General features: G+C 40.5%; 1 protein-coding gene across 2 annotated transcripts in view; it reads right to left on the reverse strand.

The window, feature by feature from the left end:
- LOC127414206 (NACHT, LRR and PYD domains-containing protein 3-like) overlaps positions 1-5,668 on the reverse strand; it is a 58,913-nt gene extending 53,245 nt beyond the window's left edge. For both annotated transcript variants that reach the window (XM_051652075.1, XM_051652071.1), the window contains exon 1: positions 5,610-5,668. The gene's annotated coding sequence lies outside the window, so the exon portion shown is untranslated. The remainder of the gene's footprint in view (positions 1-5,609) is intronic.
- Positions 5,669-23,490: the final 17,822 nt, after the last annotated feature.

Raw genomic sequence — 23,490 nt, forward strand, 5'->3', positions numbered from 1 at the left:
ACAAGCGTAAGCGTGCAGTGTAAACAAAGATGCAAATTAATTCCTTGCAATCAGCTGTCTCCTCAAAAAACGCAGTTTGCGATCAGCAGCAAGTCGCCTTCCCCTGGACATCTGATGAGTTACAAAATGAAACGCACATATACGCAGCTGTCGTTAACTCTGCTGTGCATAATGGCACCAAACTAACAAAAAAACTAAAAGTATGATGAGTCACGTTGTGTTCACCATGTGTGTTTGTGATAACGTAAGATGAACGCAAATGGACCGGGGTTCAACAGAATCGAGGGTGAAACCAGACCAACGCTGCGGGGGGCACCAGGAACAGTCGCACTCGGAATCGGACCGCAGCAAACGTGCCCAGTGTGAAAGCCCCCTTGGAGATGGAATCCAGCAAACGTCCGGCACCCTGCACAACACCGACTCTTACACAAACTCTGAGTAAGCCAAAAAAAAAAAAAAAAAACATTTATCTACTGAATCCCATCTGGCTAAGCGGGAACGTAATCGTGGTCGAGCAATAACTCGAGTGAAAATTGTCAGGGCATTTGATTCCTGGAGGGACCTTCGTTAGGTTTTGGGGATCAAAACTGACCCTGAATTGGTGTTCTTCTTATTGGACAGGTAAGCTTACATAACTGCAAAGCATGTGAAATATAGTGCCATAAGGATTGATCTGTGTAATTTTAGCTAAACTACAATAACTCATGAAATGAATGCTAGACAATGTTCAAGATAAAGCAAAAAGACCCATTCATTAGCATAACATAACTTAGTTATACAGAAAATATATACATTCTATTATTATAAAACAATAGCGCATCGAAATATCAGAATGACAGTTGTAATGGAATCACATCAATACTGAATTGTGTCAACATATTTATAATGTACAGCCTATTTTATAAACAGCTACTGTCATCATCCCCAAATTTAGCTAACAGCTATTGATAAAGCTGGATAGCTAGCTAACGCCGACATAGGCTATCGTATAAATGCAGTCAATGTATCATGCAAAGAAAAGTGATTACTTCAAACTACAGTCTCACATAGTCAGACCTATATCCACACTTTGTTTTAGCCCTGTTCCAGCAGTGGAGAGTCAAATATAATATACAGTCTCAAAGTTTGTAGTAAAACAATCATAACTGTGTAATATTAATTACGCTACCTCATCTGTCAGCATGATGGGTCCACCACCGTGCAGTCCAGCTAATTTGGGAGAGATTCGGGGAGACGCAGGTGGACCTGTTCGCCTCCCGAAAGCCCTCATTGCCCCCTTTGGTACTCCCTGTCCGAGGCTCCCTTTGGCACGGATGCCTTGGCGCACAGCTGGCCTCGGGTGCTGTGCAAGTACACGTTTCCCCCAGTGTGCCTCGTCACACAGACATTGTGCAAAATCAGGGAGGATGGGCAGCAAGTCCTGATGGTTGCGCTGTACTGGCCCAACCGGACTTGGTTCTCAGACCTGATGCTTCTAGCAGTAGCCCCTCCCTAGCGCTTTCTCCTGAGGCAGGACCTTCTCATTCAGGGGCAGGGCACGCTCCCACGGCCAGGCCTCTGGAACGAACCTCTACGTCTGGCTCCTGGACGGGACGCAGAAGACCTAGCAGGCATTCTGCCAGTTTTGACAGACACGATCACTCAGGCCAGAGCCCCCTCCAGGAGGCGGCTGTACGCTCTGAAGTGGCATCTCTTTGCAAATTGGTGTACTTCCCACGGGGAAGATCCACGGAGATGCGTGGTCGGGCCTGTGTTGTCCTTCCTACAGGAGGGGCTTGTGAGAGAGCTGTCTCCCTCCACCCTGAAGGTGTACGTGGCTGCTATAACAGCATATCATGATACACTGGATGGGAGACCCTCACGGCAGCAAGACCTGATCACCAGGTTCCTCAAGGGCGCGAGCAGATTGAATCCCCCTAGGCCGCACCTCATTCCCTCTTGGGATCTCTCTGTGGTCCTACCTGCCTTACAGAGAGTCCCTGGAGCAGGCCGAGCTCAGCACTTTGTCACTGAAGACGGCCCTCCTGGTGGCGCTCACTTCTATCAAGAGGGTTGGGGACCTGCAGGCGCTCTCTGTCACCAGTGAATGCCTGGAGTTCGGGCCAGCATATTCTCACATGATCTTGAGACCCTAGCCCAGTTACGTGCCCAAAGTTCCCACCACTCCCTTTCGGGATCAGATGGTGAACCTGCAAGCACTCCCTTCAGAAGAGGAAGATCCGGCCTTGTCATTGCTGTGTCCAGTTCGCACCCTGCACATCTATCTGGACCACACGCAGAGCTTTAGATGCTCGGAGCAGCTCTTTGTCTGTTTTGGAGGGCAGCAGAAGGGGAAAGCTGTCTCCAAACAGAGGCTGGCCCATTGGATTGTGGATGCCATTTCTCTGGCTTACCAATCACGAGACCTGTCATGCCCTTTGGGAGTCTGGGCGCACTCCACTAGAGGTGTTGCGTCCTCTTGGCACTGGTGAGGGGCGCCTCTCTAACAGACATATGCAGAGCAGCGGGTTGGGCTACACCCAATACGTTTACAAGGTTCTACAACCTGTGCATAGAACCAGTTTCGACACGAGTGTTTTGGGGTAACAACAGGTAGGCCGGGCTGCCGTTCGGGTGTATCGCTTGCATTTGCACCTTTCCCCTTTCGAGGTGATAATGTGTGCTATCTTGTCCACAACAGTTCCCCGCAACTGGTGAACACTGGACGCCTCTTTCATTTCTTAAGCACTATTCGGTGACGAACTCGGCGGAGGAGTAACGCCGCCAGGCCCATTACTCGTGGTATGCCCCTTTTCAGGTGAGCCCACGTACTTGGGCTCAGTGCTCCATACGTGGTGATTCCCCCTCAGTAATCCCGTATGATGCGTTTCCGCTGTTCGGTTTCCTCTCAGGTGAACCCTGTGTTTCCCCTCAACAGAGCTCGCTCTGCCTCGGCCACTGTTGCTGTGTACCCTCTCTGTAGATAGGGTCCTCCCCAGTGGCATCATTCCATATGTGAACTTCCCCGTTGGTAAGTCCATGAGAGGTATTCTCCACATGTTAACCTCCCTCTGGTAGGATGTGGTCTCCGTAGTGCTCTCCCTCCTGGAGAGGGAAGAGCACTTCCCCAGCACTATTCTAGCAGGTGCTTGGCGGGAAATTGCTTAATACAAAAATCAGAAAAGGCCACCGCCTGTAACCTCCTCAGGTAAGTGCCTCCTCTCACCCTTAACAGGACCAGGGAAACACCTTACCTAACTTGCTAGAAAGTCACGACATGGTCGAGCGCTCGCTGCGAGGCACGCAGCAGCCTGCCCGTGTCCACTCCTCCGTACCTCATGACACGTTTCAGCACCTGCGGCATTTCGTATTGGAACCCCTAGTGTCACTACATCGACACAACGTCGAGTGAGTGACAGACAGGGAATGTCTTGGTTACTGATGTAATCTCTGTTCCCTGATGGAGGGAACGAGACATTGTGTCCCTCCTGCCGCAGCGCTGAACCGACCGCTGACATGGCCGGACTCTCTCTCGGCTCCTCAGCACAAATATGAATGAGTGCTGCACGCCATCTCCTTTTATACCCGTATGTCCTGGGCAGGGAGTGGCATGCAAATTCCACTCGCTAATTTTCATTGGCCTTTTCTGAATAAAGCAAAGGTGATTGGGGCTCTCAAGAGCGAACCCCTAGTGTCACTACAACGACACAAATTCTCGTTCCCTCCATCAAGGAACAGAGGTTATATCAGTATCCAAGACGTTTTTTCATTGAAACCTGTTTCAAGTACATATATTGCATTTTGAGACCAGAGCAGACAGACAGCACACTGGAGGTTCAGTCATTCACTAAATAGGGAGCAAGGGAGCATCCTATAGCTCTCTATGCAGCTAAGTGCATTTAATCCTAAAATCCAACCAAAAGTTCAGTTTCAGGCTGCAGATGATGTTTGGATCACTCAACATGTTTGGCAGACATGGGACAATGATAATCAGTACATAGATTCAGAATTTATAATGTATCATTTTATTTTAACAGTGATTGTGGTTGGCAGTGATTGGATGATGCTGGACATTACTTTGAATCAGAATTAATTATGTTAATTTCTGATGTAATGTCTGTAATGTCTCAAAAACATGAATAATCAACACTCTTGGAAACATAATAAAACATTTCATGAAAAAAATCTGACTTTCTATAGCTTAAGTGTTATCTAAAATGTCACAACTTAGTCTCACTGTCCACATAAGTGGACATCAATTTTTAGGAGATCTATTTTCTCTTGAATTTTATTTTATTTTATTTTTTGCTTGTTTATTAAGTTTTACAAGTTACAAATCAAAAAGGGAAACATAAAATGCACACAGCAGTCACGCTCGGGTCTCAGGAGGTTAAAGACCAGCTGTGGGTTAAACACTTCCAAATGCCAAGGGCTATGGAAGAAGAATTGTGTGCCAAGGTGGGACCTTTGTTCACATCAAGCTAACACGTGCACGAATGGTCAAAAACACGTCATCGTTATGCAAATAAACTTTAACTAATGCAAAACTCTAGAAAATCCACCTCCTCCTAGTGCATTAATTTCATGTGAATTTTGAGAGTTTATTTGCATATCAAGCGTTTCCATTCAGGATTTCATGTGCACAATTTGAAAATGTGCATTAAAAATTGTTGGATAGAAATCCAGCTAGTATTGGGTGTTTTAAGTGCAAAACTTTAATGTAGGAAACTTATAGGGGATCTAAAACTAAGCACATAAGCACTAACCACAAATAATATAATATTGAGCAGCAGCTTTTGAAGTTGCATTTGCAGTGACATCACCTCCCCTCTTCCAATGATTGGCTAGAGGAGCTGTCGATCAAGAACTAGTGGACCAATGGGGATGCAAAATGCCCCCTGATTTACATGAAACTCTACTCACAAGTCCAGAACTCGGAAACAAAAGCGAAGAAAAATACAGCGTAAGCGTACAAAAAAATGAAAATATGAGCAAAATTGTCACAAAGCACAAAAAACTGTAACATAACCAAGGAAAACATGATTTTGTTTGCAATTCAGATGACTTTGCTTTAATTATTCCTTTTATTTTTCTTCTTTTTTTTTTTTTTTTTTTTTTGCAGCATATTTTACATGTTTATATATTTTTGGTTCATGCTTGTTTTTTTTGATTTGATGAAACACTGCTGACAATGAACACTGAATTATGTGTAACATGTCTATTCACGATCATTGCTGATCTGTTCAATTAAATTTTGACTTGTCATATTACAATTATCATTCTGACCAGTCAAATATAATTGTAATAAAATAATTATATTAAAAATATATAATTGTAGCTATCACAAATCTAATTATGGATAGTTGGACAAAAGCTTTAAATGCTAAAACGGCTTGCGATAATATTACTAACAATTCAGTGTTTCTCTCGCATGCTTTATAATAATCAAGACATGCAACGAGTCGTTTTCATTTGATATTTAAACGCGCATTACTCTCGAGCCCAGTTAAAGTTACGAAGGTAAAGAAATAGTTCATCCATTTTATGAGTCACTTAAATGATCAGAGTAATGAAGGAGTTTGACAAAACATTACACTATAACAATATTGAAAGTCTTTAGCTGAACTTACTGTGTTTGTGGTTCTTTCCAGCAATCTCACTTTCGGTTTCGATTCTACAGAAACAGAGCTCGTTTGAGCAGAACTGATTTCGGGTGATTTCCGGTGTTGTGCCTAATTCCGACTGCCAGGCTGAAGCCTACCCCGCCTCACGTACACCTGCACAGTACCGCCGTATTTCCACTAGATGGCAGTAAAAAAGTGGGAATTTCGTCTTCACCCAACCCATCCGAAAGTTCAGTTAGGATGACAAGTTATACATTTTCCAGTAGATGGTAGCATAGACTTTGAAATTTAATTCAAAAGATTTCAAATGTCATTGCCCTACGTCCTTATGGAAACAGCTATTTGTGTTTCTACACAACTCGTGAACAAGTCGATCCTAGGTCTTTTTTGTCTACTTATTGAACGTTAAATCAGTATGTAGCCTACTGGTAGTTTTACACTAAGGTGTCACATGCTTTACAAAAGAAAATTTGTTTGTCAATCTGACACACTCAACACTTGTATTGTTACAATGTTGTCCAAATGAACACATTAGTGTATTTAATTTGCATGATAATGAATAATGTTACTGGTACTGGAGAGAGAGAGAGAGAGAGAGAAACGAACAAACAAGTTTAGCCAATAACACTGAAAAGGGTATTTTCTGCCCAAGCATTCCCATTAAATAAACATCAGGAGAAATAAAATATGTGCAAATATCCTAATTTACAATAGCATCCAGTGTTTGAACAATGTACAATGTAACTTAATAAATAAATAGATATGTTTTTACAGAAAAAACAAGGGTATTAAATTAACAAGAAACCACCAAAAAAAATCTTTATTCTTTATTTCTTTCTTTTTACTTTTAAAAGAATATTATTATTTAACTTGTGGCTATGATAATATCATTGAAGATTTAAAAAATCCCTTTACCTTATATTATATTATATATATATATATATATATATATATAAGAGGGGTTGTTTTTTTAAAGTCTGTACGAAGTGTCTCATGAGCTGGAGGAACTATGGCCTTGACCCACCATAGCCACATTTATGTCATATTTATGCCATTAATGTATATTGCCTCGCCATGGCAACACCTTTAAATATATATCAAATCCGTTCACAATTTAGCATCTTCAATATCTTGGCATAATGTTGCCCACATTTGGTGCCAGTCACATGAATCCCATAGGAGCAGTATTAACAGTTCATGTCTTGCAGTTAAACAAACAAATTCAGTACAAAATGGCTGACTTCCTGTTGAAAGTTTTCCGGCTTGATGAGAACTATCTACGTACCAAGTAAGTGAAACTGACTCCACTAATTTAGTCAAAACGTGGCGCTAAAAAAACCTAGGACTAGTTCATAAAAGTAGGTTTTTTACATAATCATGAATATTTAATGAATGATTTGATTGACAGCAGTGGTTCTTGAGGCAAAATTGTTCAGTATGAGGAGATCTAACAAATAATATGAATTATAGCTGCGTCCCAATTCAGAGGCTGTATCCTTCAAAGGTCGCATTCAAAGGCCGATTGCGTCACTGCTGCGCGACAAAGGATGTCCCAATTTGAAGGCTCCTTCAAATGCAGCCTCCAAATGCGTCCTTCGTTTCCTGTGAAATGAAGGATACAACAGATGGATCCTTCGCGGCCTTGCCTACCCCAGAATTCATTGCACGCCAGTGATGACAGGATTTGTTTGAGAGAAATTGCTGAATTACACTTTTAAACGTAAGTATTGGGTTTCAACTTACTCAAATATCTAATGATACAAATGTAAAAAAATAAAAAAATAAAAAAAACTTTAAAGTGGTTCAAATGTTGACATATCTTACTAAGATGTGATTATATATAGTTTATACTCTTTATTATATACAGAAATGGACCATGGTGAAAATATTTAGACAGTTTGTGAACCATGTTTTGTTTTCAGACAGTTTAATATAACTTTCAAAAAAGTCCAGTTCAAATGTTACAGTCACTCGGCAGTCCTCCGTAGGCTAGACTGTCCCAATTAACAATGCTCAGTCTGACCTTCACGGCTTTCGAAGTCGTGGCCTTTGAAGTCCAAGTCCTTCGAAGGATGCAGCCTTTGAACTGGGACACAGCCATTGTGTGTATGTGTGAAACACCACGTAATTAAAGAGTCGTAAATCTCGTTAGCGCCATCCATTGGTTGATTTCTTTCAAATTTCTCACAGACCTCTAGAGCCAGGAGTTGAACAGGCCCACCGAGTTTTGTGCCAATCGGCCTCCGTTAACCTTGTCTAATATGTGCTCAAACTTCATTGGACGATGGCAGCCATGTTTTTTGAGATACGCCAGTGTCCTCATAGACAATCATGGCACCTTGGACAAAGACACTGCATGCCGATTTTCAACTCAATTAGACTAACGGTTGCTTAGTTTTTTTTTCTGTGACCTCAGATTGAGCTCATACACATGTACCGAGTTTGGTGAAAATATCTTATTTCCTTCGGGCGTTATAGCCATTTTAGTAAAAATGGCCCACCATTTTCGAACGTTTTTGCACCCCTTAGTTACCGTGAGTCGAAATTTCAACTTTATTTTGATAATTATTTATAAGCAGACTCCAGAGTATATTTCTGCACCGGTTTGGTTCCGATCGGACGAAAAACCTAGGACTAGTTCGCAAAAGTACGTTTTTAAGATTATCTGAAATATTTACCGAATGGTTTGACAGACACCAATGCTTCTTGAGGCAAAGTTGTTTAGAATGAGAAGAGCTATCAGGTGATATATATTACTTGTGTTTTTTCACAACACTGCATTATATACAACCATTAACACCTACAAAAATCGTGATAGCACCACCTAGTGGCCGATTTTTTTTAAAATTTGCACAACCCTCTCAGACCAAGGGTCAAATAGGTCCACCAAGTTTCGTTCTGATCGGTCATTGTTAAAATTGTGTAATAGCTGCTGAAATTTGATTGGCCGATGGCGGCCATGTTTTTCAACATAAGTGAATGTTCATATAGACAATGATGGCAGCTGAGACAATGTATGCACATTTTGAAGTCAATAGGATTAACGGTTTCATAGTTATAGCCAATTTCATGTTTTTTTGGTATTATAGCACCACCATGTGGCAAAACCGGACCAAAGCTTGACCTCTTACATAAGCATGCCAAGTTTGGTGAAGATATCTAATTTCCTTCAAGAGTTATAGTCATTTCCGTAAAATTGGCCACTCCTACTTCCGATGTTTTTGCATACCGTAGCTAGCTCGGTAGCAAGTTCAAACGTTTTTTGATACATTTTGATGTTGAGACTCCATAGAATCATTTGGCACTGGTTTGGTCCCGATCGGATGAAAAAGAAAAACTATGACTGGTTCGCAAATGTAGGTTTTATGAAAAATCCAAGATGGCAGAAAATACAGTATTTATAGGCGGAAATGAAATCAGAGATATACGATTGGTTTGAGCCAAGGATTCCAATGGTATAAAGCACTTGAGTCTACGACAAATGGTGTAGGAGTAATGAGCAGTTTCACGTTTTTGATCGCTGTAGCACCCCCTATTGACCGATTTGGCCAAGTCCGTGTTTCTGAGTAGTGAGCAATACTACTACCATCTGACCAAGTTTCAAGTCTCTAGGCCTTAAGGCCCGCTCTGCCCGATCAGTTTTATGGTGGAATAATAATAATAATAATAATAATAATAATAATAATCTTAACAATTACAATAGGGTTTCAGCGATAAGCGTTTGAACCCCTAAAAATCTTAACAATTACAATAGGGTTTCAGCGCTAAGTGCTTGAACCCCTAAAAACAATTAAAGTGAGAATGGTAACACAAATGTAATTCAATCAATGTACATAATGCATTTTAAAATGTACATATTATGTTTTCTAAACAAACCTATGCAGAAAAATCAAAGTGTTATATGAAATATTATGCAAATACATTACATTAAACATACCACTGTTTTGTAGAAGAGTGACAGCTATTGCTTTCCTCAATTCTTCCACTCCTACTGCCCTATTAAGAAAAACAATTGGTGGGAGGTCACGTGACGCCATGTGAGAAGCAGACATGTGAGCGACTGGCTCTGCGCACTTTGCTAGTTTTTTAATTACTTTCATGTTTAATTCGGTGAGTTTTGATACACCCAGTTACATATTTGATCTATGAAGTAAACATGGCAAAGAAGTCAAAATCCTCAGACTCTGGAGACATTAAAAGACACTTACATGCTCTAGCTGAAACCTTTGGCAGGCCTGTGGCCCGGGGACTCAATTTGGATGGCACATCGGGAGAAGAAATCCAGCGTCAACTGTCCAACGTCTCAGTGATGCTGACGAATGTTGTTGCTGACTTGGAGGATATCGCTGTAATACGTCAATCGATTACGGCAATGGAAACAAAATTCTCTGAGTTGGTCACAAGAGTGGCAGAGACGGATTGATTATCTGGAATCATCGGAAAGGGAATTATCTGCTAATCCGCCCGCGTCAAAAACAGATTTGGAATTCATTTTGGAAAAATTGGAAGATCTCGAAAATAGGATTCGAAGGAACAATATATGAACTGTTGGAATTCCTGAGCATGAAGAGGGCAGAGATATGGTGAAATTCCTGGACGAGCTCTTCCCGAGTCTGCTCGACATAACAGGCCATAAACTGAGTCCCGGCTTGCAGATCTGCTGAGGGAGACTGGCCAAATTTCTGAGATCATCCAATAAAGATCTTGTGTTACGCAAGGCGAGGAGCAAAGGAAAGCTTTCTTGGAAAATCACAATATTTTCTTGTTCCCGGACTTTGCGAATTTGACAAGAGAGAAATGCGATCGGAATGTAAGAAACTTTTACATCAACGGAAGATCGCTTTTGCACTGATGTTTCTGGCCAGAGTGTGAATAGAAACGAAGGATGGTCACAGGGTATTTACGTGTCCAAAGCAAGCACTGTCTTTTATAAAAACAATGGGTGAGTAAGCCATTTGGGGTTTTTCATGTAGCTCCAGAGTAGATTAACTCACTGTACTTACTCTGGTTGTCCAAGGAAGCTGGGCGCCATTTTTGTTTCTTTTTGCACTGGCTCCGCTGGATGGAGTTTGTTTTGTGGAATGACTCCTTCAAGAAACTTTTGCATGGACGGAAGATCGCTTTTACACTGAAGTTCCCGGCCACATTGAGAATGGATACTTAGAACGACTGCAAAATATCTTCATGCCTACACAAGGATGTCTTTTATAAAGTTGACGGGCTGAGTAAGTCATGGCATATTTTTTTTATGCAGCCTCCAAGTGAATTTGACTCGCTCAATACACACTTGACCATTCGAGAAACCGGGGCGCCTGTTCTGTTTTTTGTTTTTTTTTGTGCTGGTTCTGCCTAGTGGCTGGTGCTTGTTTTGTTGAATAACACTCCTTCAGGACAGTTGTGGTTGAATCTGTTCGTTCTTTGTGCTTATGCCTCCTGTTGGCTGGATTTTGTTTTTGTGGAATATTTTAAGGGACATTAGAATGATTACGTCATCTGCTGAACTCATATCACTAAACACTTGTCTGTCTGTCCGAGGAAACTGAACGGCTTTACATCAGCTGAAATTTGTTTTGTGGAGGAACACACCTTCGAGACAGTTCTGTGAATGAATCTACATGTTCTTTGTGTTTATTCTGCCTGTTGGCTGGGATCTGTTTTATAAAGTTTTTCTGTTATGTAATTTTGCCTCACAAAATATGTGCAGAAGCACCAGACTTGAGCAATCCGATGGCAAAGTTGTCACAGGGGTTCTCGTATGCGTACATGGACCTTTTGAGTTTAGAGGGATTGACGCGAGTTGGTTCTGTCATGTGCGGGGTTAATGCGCACGTTTTCCTTTTTTATGTATGTTTGGTTCGGGGGGGAGTTCGGGGTTTGATTGTTTCATTAATGGGGAATGTGGTCTATATAATCTTGTTTTTGACACGCGATTTATTTTTTCTTTTATATCAAAATGTCAAATGTTAGTATGAGTGGATTGTCTCTCTCCACTTGGAATGTGAATGGGTTGGGGCACCCCATAAAAAGAAGGAAAGTTATTTCTTTACTTAAGCATAAGAAATATGATATAGTGTTTTTTCAAGAAATGCATCTTTCCCAGCAGGAAGCTGAAAAATTTGGGAAGATTTGGGGTGGACATGTTTTCTTTAGTGCTGGCTCAAGTAAGAGTAGGGGAGTCATTATACTGATAAATAAACATCTACAATTCAAATGTCTCAAACAGATTAAAGATAAATTAGGAAGAGTCATTATTGTTTTAGCAGAAATTCAGGGGCAAAGGTTGATTTTGGCTAATATTTACATACCTAACGCTGATGATCAGGGCTTTTTTATAGATCCTGAAGGGATGTTGCAAGCCACTGGCACCCCTCATGATATAATATTGGGAGGAGACTTTAATCTTTTGATGGACTCAGTCCTTGATCATAGTGAAGCAAATGTGTGTAAGCCCCCTAGAGCAACAGTGGGATGTGTAAAAATCTTGGTCTTGCAGATATCTGGCGACTTTTGAACCCATCTAGTAGAGACTATACATTTTTTTCATCAATCCATAAGATTTATTCTAGAATAGATTTTTTCTTGATATCTAAGTCCCTTATTTCATCTGTTGTTGATTGCTCAATTGGAAACATCTTAGTCTCAGATCACGCTCTGGTGAGTTTAGAGGTGTTGCCACATACGGAGAAAAAGAGATCATATAGTTGGTGCTTTAATGTATCCCTTTTGCAAAATCCTGATTTCCAACAAATGTTAAAGGCTGAAATCAATGTTTATATGGAGACCAACTGGTCCTCAGTATCCTCTGTGGGCGTGGCTTGGGAGGCACTTAAGGCAGTTCTTAGGGGCCAGATCATACAGTATGCCTCATTCACCCAAAAATCCAAAGCACGAGAACTTGTGGAGTTGGAAGGGAATATTAAAAGTTCCGAGGCAGAGCTGAAGTGCCGAATGTCATCTGATGGCCTCAGAGAATTGATTCGTTTGAAATACAGATATAATACTATTTTATTGCGGAAGGTGGAGTTTTGGTTATTCAGGGCAAGATAGTCATACTTTGAGTCTTGTGACAAAGCAGGGAAGCTTTTGGATAGATATACAGTATAAAGCGGAGAGAGTCTTTTTCGACCATTCCCTCAGTGAAATCTGCTGGGGGTGAAATTTTTACCTCAGCCATTGATATTAATAATGCTTTTAAAGAGTTCTATCTTGATCTTTATAGTTCCACGTCTTCGTCTACTGATGAAGATATTAGAAATTTTGTGGAACCATTAGAACTCCCTAAATTGACGACTGAGCAAAAAAATTATCTTGATTCTGAGATAACCTTGGGGGAGCTTGACGAGGTAATAAAGGCCTTACCTATACCACAAGCAAGGCTCCGGGGCCAGATGGTTTTGCCGCTGAATTTTTTAGATCTTATGCTACAGAATGGCTCCACTTTTACTAGAAGTTTATATGGAATCATTAAAGAATGGAAAGCTTCCACCAACCATGACACAAGCCCGGATAAGTCTGATTCTTAAAAAAGACAAAGATCCAAGCGAGTGTAAGAGTTACCATCCAATTTCCCTGATCCAGCTAGATGTAAAAATATTGTCAAAAATTTTGGCTAGCTGATTAAATAAAGTTATGACATCTCTTATACATATAGATCAAGTGGGGTTTATTCGGGGCCGTAGCTCTTCTGACAACATTAGGCGTTTCATCAATATCATGTGATCAGTAACAAATGATCAGACAGAAATAAAGCTAGGCTATATTATTTATTTCCACCAAGAGCCAATTACAGAACTTTACTGCATCTACTACATGTACAATTTTAACAAGTGTTTTAGATAAAATACCAGTAACATTATTCATTATCATGCAAATTAAATACACTTATGTGTTCATTTGGACAACATTGTAACAATACAAGTGTTGAGTGTGTCAGATTGACAAACAAATTTTCTTTTGTAAAGCATGTGACACCTTAGTGTAAAACTACCAGTAGGCTACATACTGATTTAACGTTCAATAAGTAGACAAAAAAGACCTAGGATCGACTTGTTCACGAGTTGTGTAGAAACACAAATAGCTGTTTCCATAAGGACGTAGGGCAATGACATTTGAAATCTTTTGCATTAAATTTCAGAGTCTATGCTACCTATGGAGTCTATGCTACCATCTACTGGAAAATATATAACTTGTCATCCTAACTGAACTTTCGGATGGGTTGGGTGAAGACGAAATTCCCACTTTTTTACTGCCATCTAGTGGAAATACGGTGGTACTGTGCGGGTGTACGCGAAGGGGGATAGGCTTCAGCCTGGCAGTCGGAATTAGGCACAACACCGGCAGGTGTGTACATATACCGGATAGAAATGCTGTCCTTCTTGCTAAGTCTCATCTAGAATGAAACCGTCTCACATCAGTCTGAGTCGTGCAGCAATAAGGAGCTCGCAGCCGCACACTGACGTTTGTCCAAGAAGCACACGTTACTATCTAGATATTTTAGTAAATGCCTATGACGTTTTAAAATGAAAAGCAGTTAACAAGTTCTTGTTCTGATCTTTTATTTAACATTTTGTTCTTTTGATAAACGTAGTGAACTGATGAATGTAGTTAGACATGACTTGCTACGAGTAAAACAGGCCTGTAGGCAGAAATAAATAATGTCAAGCTCTGGTAATGCAGAGATGGGGTTGGCCTACAATAATCAGTCATAAATGCAAGTAATCAAGCAATTATCAAACACTCAAATTGTATGTATGTATGTATGTATTATTATTAACAATAATTCTGAAATCTTGACAAAAAAATCTCTACAAAAAGATTTTAGTTCTAATTTTTATATTTCTTAAAGAGATAAAAGTCTTTAAACAACAGATACAATTTAATACAATTAAATTTAATTGTAAATAATCGAGGTCACGTGACACCATGCAAGAAGCAGACGTGTGAACGACGAGCTCTGCGCACTTTGCAAATTTTTAAAAATTATTTTCATGTTATAATCTGGTGAAATTCAATACACCCAGTTACACATTTGCTCTTTGAGGTAAAACATGGCAAAGAAGTCAAAATGCTCGGGCTCTGGAGACATTAAAAGACACTTACGGGTTCAGGATGAAAGCCCCGACAGGCCTACAGACCCGGGACTCGATTTGGATGGCGCGGCGGGAGAGGTGATCCAGCGTCAGTTGTCCAACATGTCGGTGATGGTGACGAAGGTTCTTGCTGACTTGGAGGATCTCGCTGTAATACGTCGATCAATTACAGCGATGGAAATAAAATTCTCTGAGTTAGTTACAAGAATGTCAGATGCTGAGAAACTAATCGATTATTTGGAGTCTTCGGAGAGGGAATTATCCGCTAATCCGCCTGCGACCAAAGTTGATCTGGAACGTATTCTTGAAAAACTTGAAGATCTTGAGAATAGAAGCCGTAGGAATAATGTCAGAATTGTTGGAATTCCTGAACAAGAGGAGGGCAGAGATATGGTGAAATTCCTAGATGAGCTCTTCCCGAGTCTGCTCGACATAACAGGCCACAAGCTGGAAATCGAGTGAGCTCACAGAGTCCCTGCTCGGAGATTTGCTGAGGGAGACAGGCCCCGATCGATCCTGGCCAAATTTCTGAGGTCATCCGATAAAGATCTTGTGTTGCGCCAGGCGAGGAGCAAAGGAAAGCTTTCTTGGAGGAATCATAATATTTTATTGTTCCCGGACTTTCGAGTTCGACAAGAGAGAAACATGATCAGTTCAAGGAATGTAAGAAACTCTTACATCAGCATAAGATCACTTTTTCATTGATGTTCCCAGCCAAACTGAGAATAGGAACGAAGGACGGTCGCAAAGTATTTAAGTGTCCCAATCAGGCAATATCTTTTATACAATCAATGGGTGAGTAAACCATTGGATGTTTCTCATGTGAGTGGGTCGACTCGCTGTACTTACTCTGGCTTTTGAGGAAGATGGGCATCATTTTGGTTTCTTTTTGCGTTGGCTCCCCCTAGCGGCTGGAGTTTCTTTTGTGAATAACACTTTCCTTGAAGCTTTTGCACTGACGGAAGATTACTTTTGCATTGAAGTTCGCGGCCAGTTTGAGAGTGGACACTACGGATGACTGCAAAATATCTACATGCTCACACAAAGGATGTCTTTTATAAAGTTGACGGGCTGAGAAAGTCATGGTATATATACTTTTATGCGGCCTCCGAGTGAATTGACTTGACCATCTGGGGAACCGGGAACCAATACAAAGACATGTAAAAATATAACAAATACCATGAAAACAAAGAATGCAACTGTATGTGTTTGATATCATTTAAGAGGTCTCTGTGCGACTGGTATTTAAGAGGTCTCTTTCCCATGTTGATAAAATTAATGGTAACAAAGTTATAAGGTCTTTGCCAAATACAGCATAATTCTGGAGGTCTATCCCCCTCCTTGACCTACAATTTAAATGATCTCCTGTATGTTAACAAGGTTAAACCCCAGGAAGTCAAGAACCCATTCACCCCCAAATTCTCATTGTTCAAAGGATAATACCATTTGGTACACAATGTTTATTCTGTCTGGGTATTTAAGGAAAGTTGGCATGAAGCTCTGGGAATCTGTATGCAGATCTCCCATGCTGTACCGCTGCATGTAGTTTTGTCAGGTATGTTTCTTTGACTTGTCTTTTATTTTTAGTAATGCTTGTTTATTCTGATCATGTGAAATTGGCTTTGATTTGAATTTCTGCAACAATGTTTTATATCCTACCTGACAAATAAATTGTTATTATTTGATTTATTCTGAATTCCTCTGAAATCATTACTGGAGCTTTAATATAGGAGGAAGCCATTTAAAGACTCTCAGTTTGAATTTAAACCACTCAGGACAACCAGGTAGGACAACCACCTAGGACAGCCGGGTAGGAGAAAGCCATTTAAAGACTCTCAGTCACTGCTCACCACCCGTCTTAGCAAGTTGTATGTACGTGACTAAGCGGCAATATCGTCTGGTCATGAGAAAAGCCAAACCAGATGATATTAGTTAACCCTACAACCGCTGACTAAGAACGGAACTGGCTATCCATTTTTGGGAGGTTTACGTAATTTAATAACGGCCGGCGTAAGTCTCCAAATATCAAAAGGACAATGAATAGAAGAGGATTTAGAGTAATCAATAACCTAAAAATGTTAAATTAAAAGAACGATCAGAAAATAATTAGAGCTTAAATATAAATTAGAGGTCAACTTAAAATTGGAGTCAGATTAATATAAAATTGGAGTCAGATAAAATGAATAACGGAATTAAATGTGTGAATTAACAGTAATTGATTTACTTCAGCGCTCAGAAAAGACAGAACAACACAGAGACCTTCAAGGGCAATTTATTGAAGTTTCACTCCGGAACGGATAGAAAATTATCCATATCCTCTTTTTTACATCTGTATAATTTTGTTTTTGACACACAGTTTATTTATTTTTATTATCTCTCTCCACATGGAATGTAAATGGGTTGGGGCACCCCATAAAAAGAAGGAAGGTTATTACTTTTCTTAAACGTAAGAAATATGATATAGTGTTTCTTCAAGAAACACACCTTTCTCCGCAGGAAGCAGAAATTTGGGAAGATATGGGGTGGACATGTTTTCTTTAGTGCTGGCTCAAGTAAGAGCAAGGGAGTCATTATATTGTTAAATAAACATCTACAATTCAAATGTCTCAAACAGACTAAAGATAAATTAGCAAGAGTAATTATTGTTTTAGCTGAAATTCAGGGGCAAGGTTGATTTTGGCTCATATTTACGCACCTAATGCTGATGATCAGGGCTTTTTTTATAGATCTTGAAGGGATGTTGCAAGCCACTGGCACCCCTCATGATATAATATTGGGAGGAGACTTTAATCTTTTGATGGATTCAGTCTTTGATCACAGTGAAGCAAAAGTGTGAAAGCCCCCTAGAGCAACACAGACGCTTCACAGAATGTGTAAAAATCTTGGTCTGGATATTTGGAGACTTTTGAACCAATCTGGTAGGGACTATTCATTTTTTTCATCAGTCCATAAGATTTATTCTAGAATAGATTTTTTTTTTTATATCCAAGTCCCTCATTTCATCTGTTGTGGATTGCTCAATTGGAAACATTTTAGTCTCAGATCATGCCCTGGTGAGTTTAGAGGTGGTGCCACATACGGAGAAAAAGAAATCATATAGTTGGCGCCTTAATGTGTTCCTTTTGCAAAATCCTGAATTCCAACAAATGTTAAAGACTGAAATCAGTGTTCATATGGAGACCAACTGGTCCTCAGTATCCACTGTGGGCATGGCTTGGGAGACACTTAAGGCGGTTCTTAGGGGCTGGATCATACAGTATGCCTCATTCACCAAAAAATCCAAAGCACGAGAACTTGTGGACTTGGAAGGAAATATTAAAAATGCCGAAGCAGGGCTGAAGCGCCATTTGTCATCTGATGGCCTCAGAGAATTGACTCGATTGAAATACAGATATAATACTATTTTGTCGCAGAAAGCGGAGTTTTGGCTATTCAGGGCAAGACAGTCATTCTTTGGGTAGGGGGACAAAGCAGGAAAACTTTTGTCTAGATATATAAAGCAGAGAGAGTCTTTTTCTACCATTCCCTAAGTGAAATCTGCTGGTGGTGAAATATTTACCTCAGCCATTGATATTATTAATGCTTTTAAAGAATTCTACTTTGATCTCTATAGTGCCACATCTTCGTCTACTGATGAAGATATTAGAAAACAACTGAAATAATGTTGGAAATGGAAAAGCAAGTACCAGCTGAAGTGTGGTCTCAACATGACACGGATGTAGGTTTAGTGAAATCTGCTAATCCAGTTAGAATCAAAATCAAACCCAGAACACAGCCACCAAGAAAACAGCAGTATCCATTGAAACAAGAGGCTGCAGAAGGTATTAGAAAGACTACTGAGGGATTACTTAAGGCAGGGGTACTGATTGAAATATCTATTTGTTGCAATACACCCATAGTGCCAGTTGCTAAGGCAGATAGATCAAAATGGTGTTTAGTGCATGATTTGAGAGCAGTCAATGAGGTAGTAGAGGATTGGCCTGCAGAAGTTCCAAATCCACATACGCTGTTGACTAATGTTCCTCCTGCTGCCAATTATTTTACTGTGATTGATCTGTGTTCTGTCTTTTTCGGCATTCCTCTAGCAGAAGAAAGCAGACACCTTTTTTCGTTCACCTATCAAGGTAAACAGTATACTTACACCAGAATGCCCCAGGGATTTAAGCATTCACCACATGTGTTCAACCAAGTGCTGAAAACTGATTTGGAAGATCTCAGACTTGATAGCACATTAATACAATATGTAGATGATCTGCTGATTTGCTCATCAACATTAGAACAGTGCCACCAAGATTCTATCAAAGTGCTTACTAAGCTGTCTGAGGGAGGCCACAAGGTCTCTAAAGAGAAATTGCAATACTGCTTACCGCAGGTAGAGTACTTAGGACGAATTATTGCACACAAAACTAAGGCTATATCGCCCAGTCTATTGAAAGGAATTAGTAAAGCACCTCAACCACAGACAGTGGGACAGATGATGACCTTTTTAGGAATGACAGGGTTTAGTGCTGATTGGATAGAAGACTATGCTATCAAAACAGCCCCTTTGAGGGCATTGATGAAACAAACAGGGCATCAGAATCTCTGAACTCGACTAACATGGGATGTTGATGCATTGATAGCCTTTGAGTCATTGAAAAAGAGCTTCAGACAGTGCCTGCTCTGGCAACCCCAGATTATACCAAACCTTTCCAGTTGTATGTAGCAGATAGAAGGGATGGATATGCATCAGCAGTTTTAATGCAGGAAATCTGTAGAGGAAGGAAAAAGCAACCAATAGCTTACTATAGCACCAAACTGGACAATGTGGCACAAGGCTACCCACCATGTTATCAGGGGCTCACCGCAGTGTTCTATGCCTATGACAAAGCATCCTCTGTGACAATGGGTTACCCAGTAGTGATTTACACTCATCACAAAGTTACAGAATTACTGGAACAAGGAAGATTTGTCTTAACCCAAGCTAGGTGTTTGACATATTCAACATTACTAACATACCCAGATGTTACCATAAGGTGTTGCTAACAGTAAATCCAGCTAATTACATTCCTCTAGAAGGAGAGGGAACACATCAAGAGTGTGTAATTGAGTCCCTAGCTTTTACTCGTTTAAGACCAGATCTAGAATCAACACCAATTAATGATACAGAAACACACTACTTTGTTGATGGGTCAAGCTTTAGAGACCATTTGGGGAATCATGCTGGGTATGCCATTGTCAAGACGGAAGACAAAAACTTTGTTCCAGTTGTGGTCCAGCATTGTGAACAACCATGCTCAGCACAACTGGCAGAATTAAAAGCATTAACTGAGGCCTGTCTGCTAGCTAAAAACAAAACTGTAAACATTTACACAGATTCAGCCTATGCACATGGAGTGTGCCATCTATTTGGGGCATTCTGGAAACAAAGGGGGTTTAAAAAGAGTGATGGGACTCCAGTTCAGCATAGATAGTGATCAGATAACTAAGCGAATTTCAGCAATGATGCATCCAAAGAGATTGGCCATCATTAAATGTCAAGCCCATAAGAAAGGCAAGGATTTTGTCATCTGAGGAAATAATGCTGCTGACTTATATGCCAAAAAGGCTTCAGGATGCCAAGTAGCAGTAATGGCAACTGTATCAGTTCTGATTCAGCCCCAACCCCAATTGGATGATATTGCACAAATGCAACATCAAGTTGGCCCTTATGAACATACAATCTGGCAACACAGAGGTGCAAGTAGAGATGTAAATGGCATGTGGCGGTCCCATGAAGGACACATGGTTGCTCCAACAGTACTTCTTACTATTCTAATCTCAGATGCGCATGGTTTTGACCATTGCGCAAGGGGGGAGGTGATTAGAAGAATAAAACGACAAGGATATTGTTCCCCATATCTACAGGCAATGGTAGATGAATTCTTAGCTGAATGTGAAATCTGCGCTAAAAATACCAGTGCCAGAAGGACCATTTAAACATCTGGTAATGGACTATGTAGACATGCTAAAATCAATAAGAGGCAAAAGATACATGTTGGTGATAATAGACAGATTTAGTAGATGGGTAGAAGCAGTACCGTCAGCAGATCAGGGAGCTCAAACTGTGCTCAAATTTCTGACCAGAGAAGTCATTCCAAGATTTAGCATACCATCTCAAATTAGTTTGGACAATGGCTCAGCATTTGTTCAAAAAAAACAGTGAAAACAGTGATACAACAGCTAAGAATAAAACAAAGAGTGGGATGTGTTTATCACCCACAATCACAGGAATGGTAGAAAGGGTAAATGGAACTCTTAAGGCTAAGATCACCAAAATATGTGCTGACACTCAACTCAACTGGGTTGATGCCTTACCTCTTGCATTAATGCAGTACCACATGCAGACCAATAGAATTACCAATCTAACACCGCATGAAATGCTAACAGGAAGACCCATGCCAGTACCATACCTGAGAGGTCCCTATGAAGGCCCACCTCTAGAACAGTTGCAGATGGAATTAAGGGCTTACATGAGACAACTAACTGCTATACATGAAGCCATTTATTCGCAGGAACAAAACAGGGGACCCAGACAAGAAGAAGCAGCCTGTCCAATAGTTCCAGGAGATCAAGTGTACCTGAGGGTTTTTAGGAGGAGATGGAATGAACCCAGAAGGGAAGGACCTTATAAAGTAGTAAGGGCAACCCCAACAGCAGCACAGGTAGAAGGCAGCACAACGTGGTATCATTTAAATCACTGCACCAGAGCTTGTATGCCAACACTACCACAAGGTACATAGAGCAGAAGAGGAACAGGAAGACTCAGACGTGACTTCCCCTGAGGTTGAAAGAGAAACTGAAGTCTATGACCAAGAAAGGGAAGAACAAGGGGAAGGAAGTGAAGAGCAGGAAGGAGAAGGTAGTAATGCTGTTACACCTCATTCTAGGGCAACTGAAGATGCTGAAACACGAGATGAAGGGCAGATGCAGGAGGATGTACCGCAGGCAGTGGAGACAGGACAGGAAGGTGAAAGAAGTCCTGACACTGATAGTAATACTGATACACCTAATTCAGCAGTTGCCCCAGACCCAAGGCTTTCCAGAGAACAATCTCCAGAAGACCCATGGAACGTCGAATTTCCAACACTCACACCTGCTGACCTTCAGTGGTCCCCTTCACAAATCCAGTGGTCTCCATGAGGGCACTGAATCAATACAAGGTACTCAAGTAAATAAATCTATTAAAAAGAGGTCCTTTGACCCCTCATATGATGACTATGATTATGAGGAACAGCTAACAGAATCAAAGACTAAGCATACAGAAAACTATCAGACCAAAGGAGTAAAACATCAGGCTACTAAACCACCGCCTTCCTCATACCAGCCTATAACCGCCATTAACAATGATTTATGAAGATACAGATTATGATGCAGACCCACCAATGAGAAAGGAAAGACTGTTAGAAAATGCACACCAAAATGACTGGTTTAGATGGGCTGAATACACAGTAAAACAATCAGATATGTCTAGTTGCATGTTATGTTCACCATCACCCATGAAAAAACTGACAATAGTCCTAAACCAATATGACTATATGCATTGTGTGCAATATTACTCAAAAAATTGTGCTGAAGGAGAAAGAACATCTTTTTGCCCAGCTGAATATCTGGCATTTCTAGGAAATCCAGGATTCAACAGATACTACAACTCAGAAGGCTGGGGGGATGAATGCAGATGACTAGATATTCGAATAGATACGAGAAAAAGAGAAAGCCCTCCAACATATATAATAAAATGAGATCTGGAATATGAGTACTTTAATAAATCCAAAGGAGAGGTAGATATGGGAGAATTTAGAGGAAACTGTGCAGTACTGTGGCATCTAGATGACAAAATGTTCGATCAAGAAGATGTGATTAAGTTCAGCGGGATGGTATATGCAACAGCTACAATAGAGAAAAATTTCACAGTACTAAAAGGTACAAGATGTGTGGGCAGACTCACAGGAAACTGCCTTACAAATTGTGAGAACCAGACTCTAGCTTCCCCTGTAATAAGAATATATGAGGAACAAACAGCAGCCAAAGCAGATTACTTTGGATATGTGGAGGAAGACGGTTGAGAGCTATATTACCAAAAAATTGGAAAGGAATATGTACTCGAGTAAGACTGGTGCAAGAAGTGACCATGTTAACATGGGACCCCCAAGAATCTGAAACACAAAAGAAACCAAGAAAAATTGTCCAGAACAAACATAGAGTAAAGAGAGCATACAAACCAGACCCTAATGTTTATTTAGATGCAATCGGACAACCCAGAGGGATACCACAGTAATTTAAAGCTAGAGATGAAATAAAATCAGGCTTTGAATCTATATTCATATGGATAACACCCAATAAGAATGCAGAATGGATTAATTACATTTATTACAATCAGCAAAGATTCATTAACTACACTGATGAAGCATTAAAAGCCTTAGGAGAGCAGCTGGCTGCTACAAGCAAAATGACATGGCAAAATAGACAGGCACTGAATTGGCTATTGGCAGAGAAAGGAGGTGTTTGTGTAATGTTTGGAACTGACTGTTGTACTTAATTACAAATAATACAGCTCCTGATGGATCCTTTACAGCAGCAATAAGCTGAAAAATTTAAGAGAGGAGGTGACTCTAAATGCAGGAACAGACCAACAATTTGGAAACTGGTTTGACAACTTATTTGGGTCATGGAGACAATGGCTTATTAAAGTGGGAATAATGATAGCCACAGCATTTTCTATTTTTGTGTTGCTGTTCTGTTGTGTTGTGCCTCTTCTTAGATCAATGATGGCTAATGTT

This window comes from Myxocyprinus asiaticus, chromosome 2 (genome assembly GCF_019703515.2).
Source record: "Myxocyprinus asiaticus isolate MX2 ecotype Aquarium Trade chromosome 2, UBuf_Myxa_2, whole genome shotgun sequence".
Classification (NCBI taxonomy): Eukaryota; Metazoa; Chordata; class Actinopteri; order Cypriniformes; family Catostomidae; genus Myxocyprinus; species Myxocyprinus asiaticus.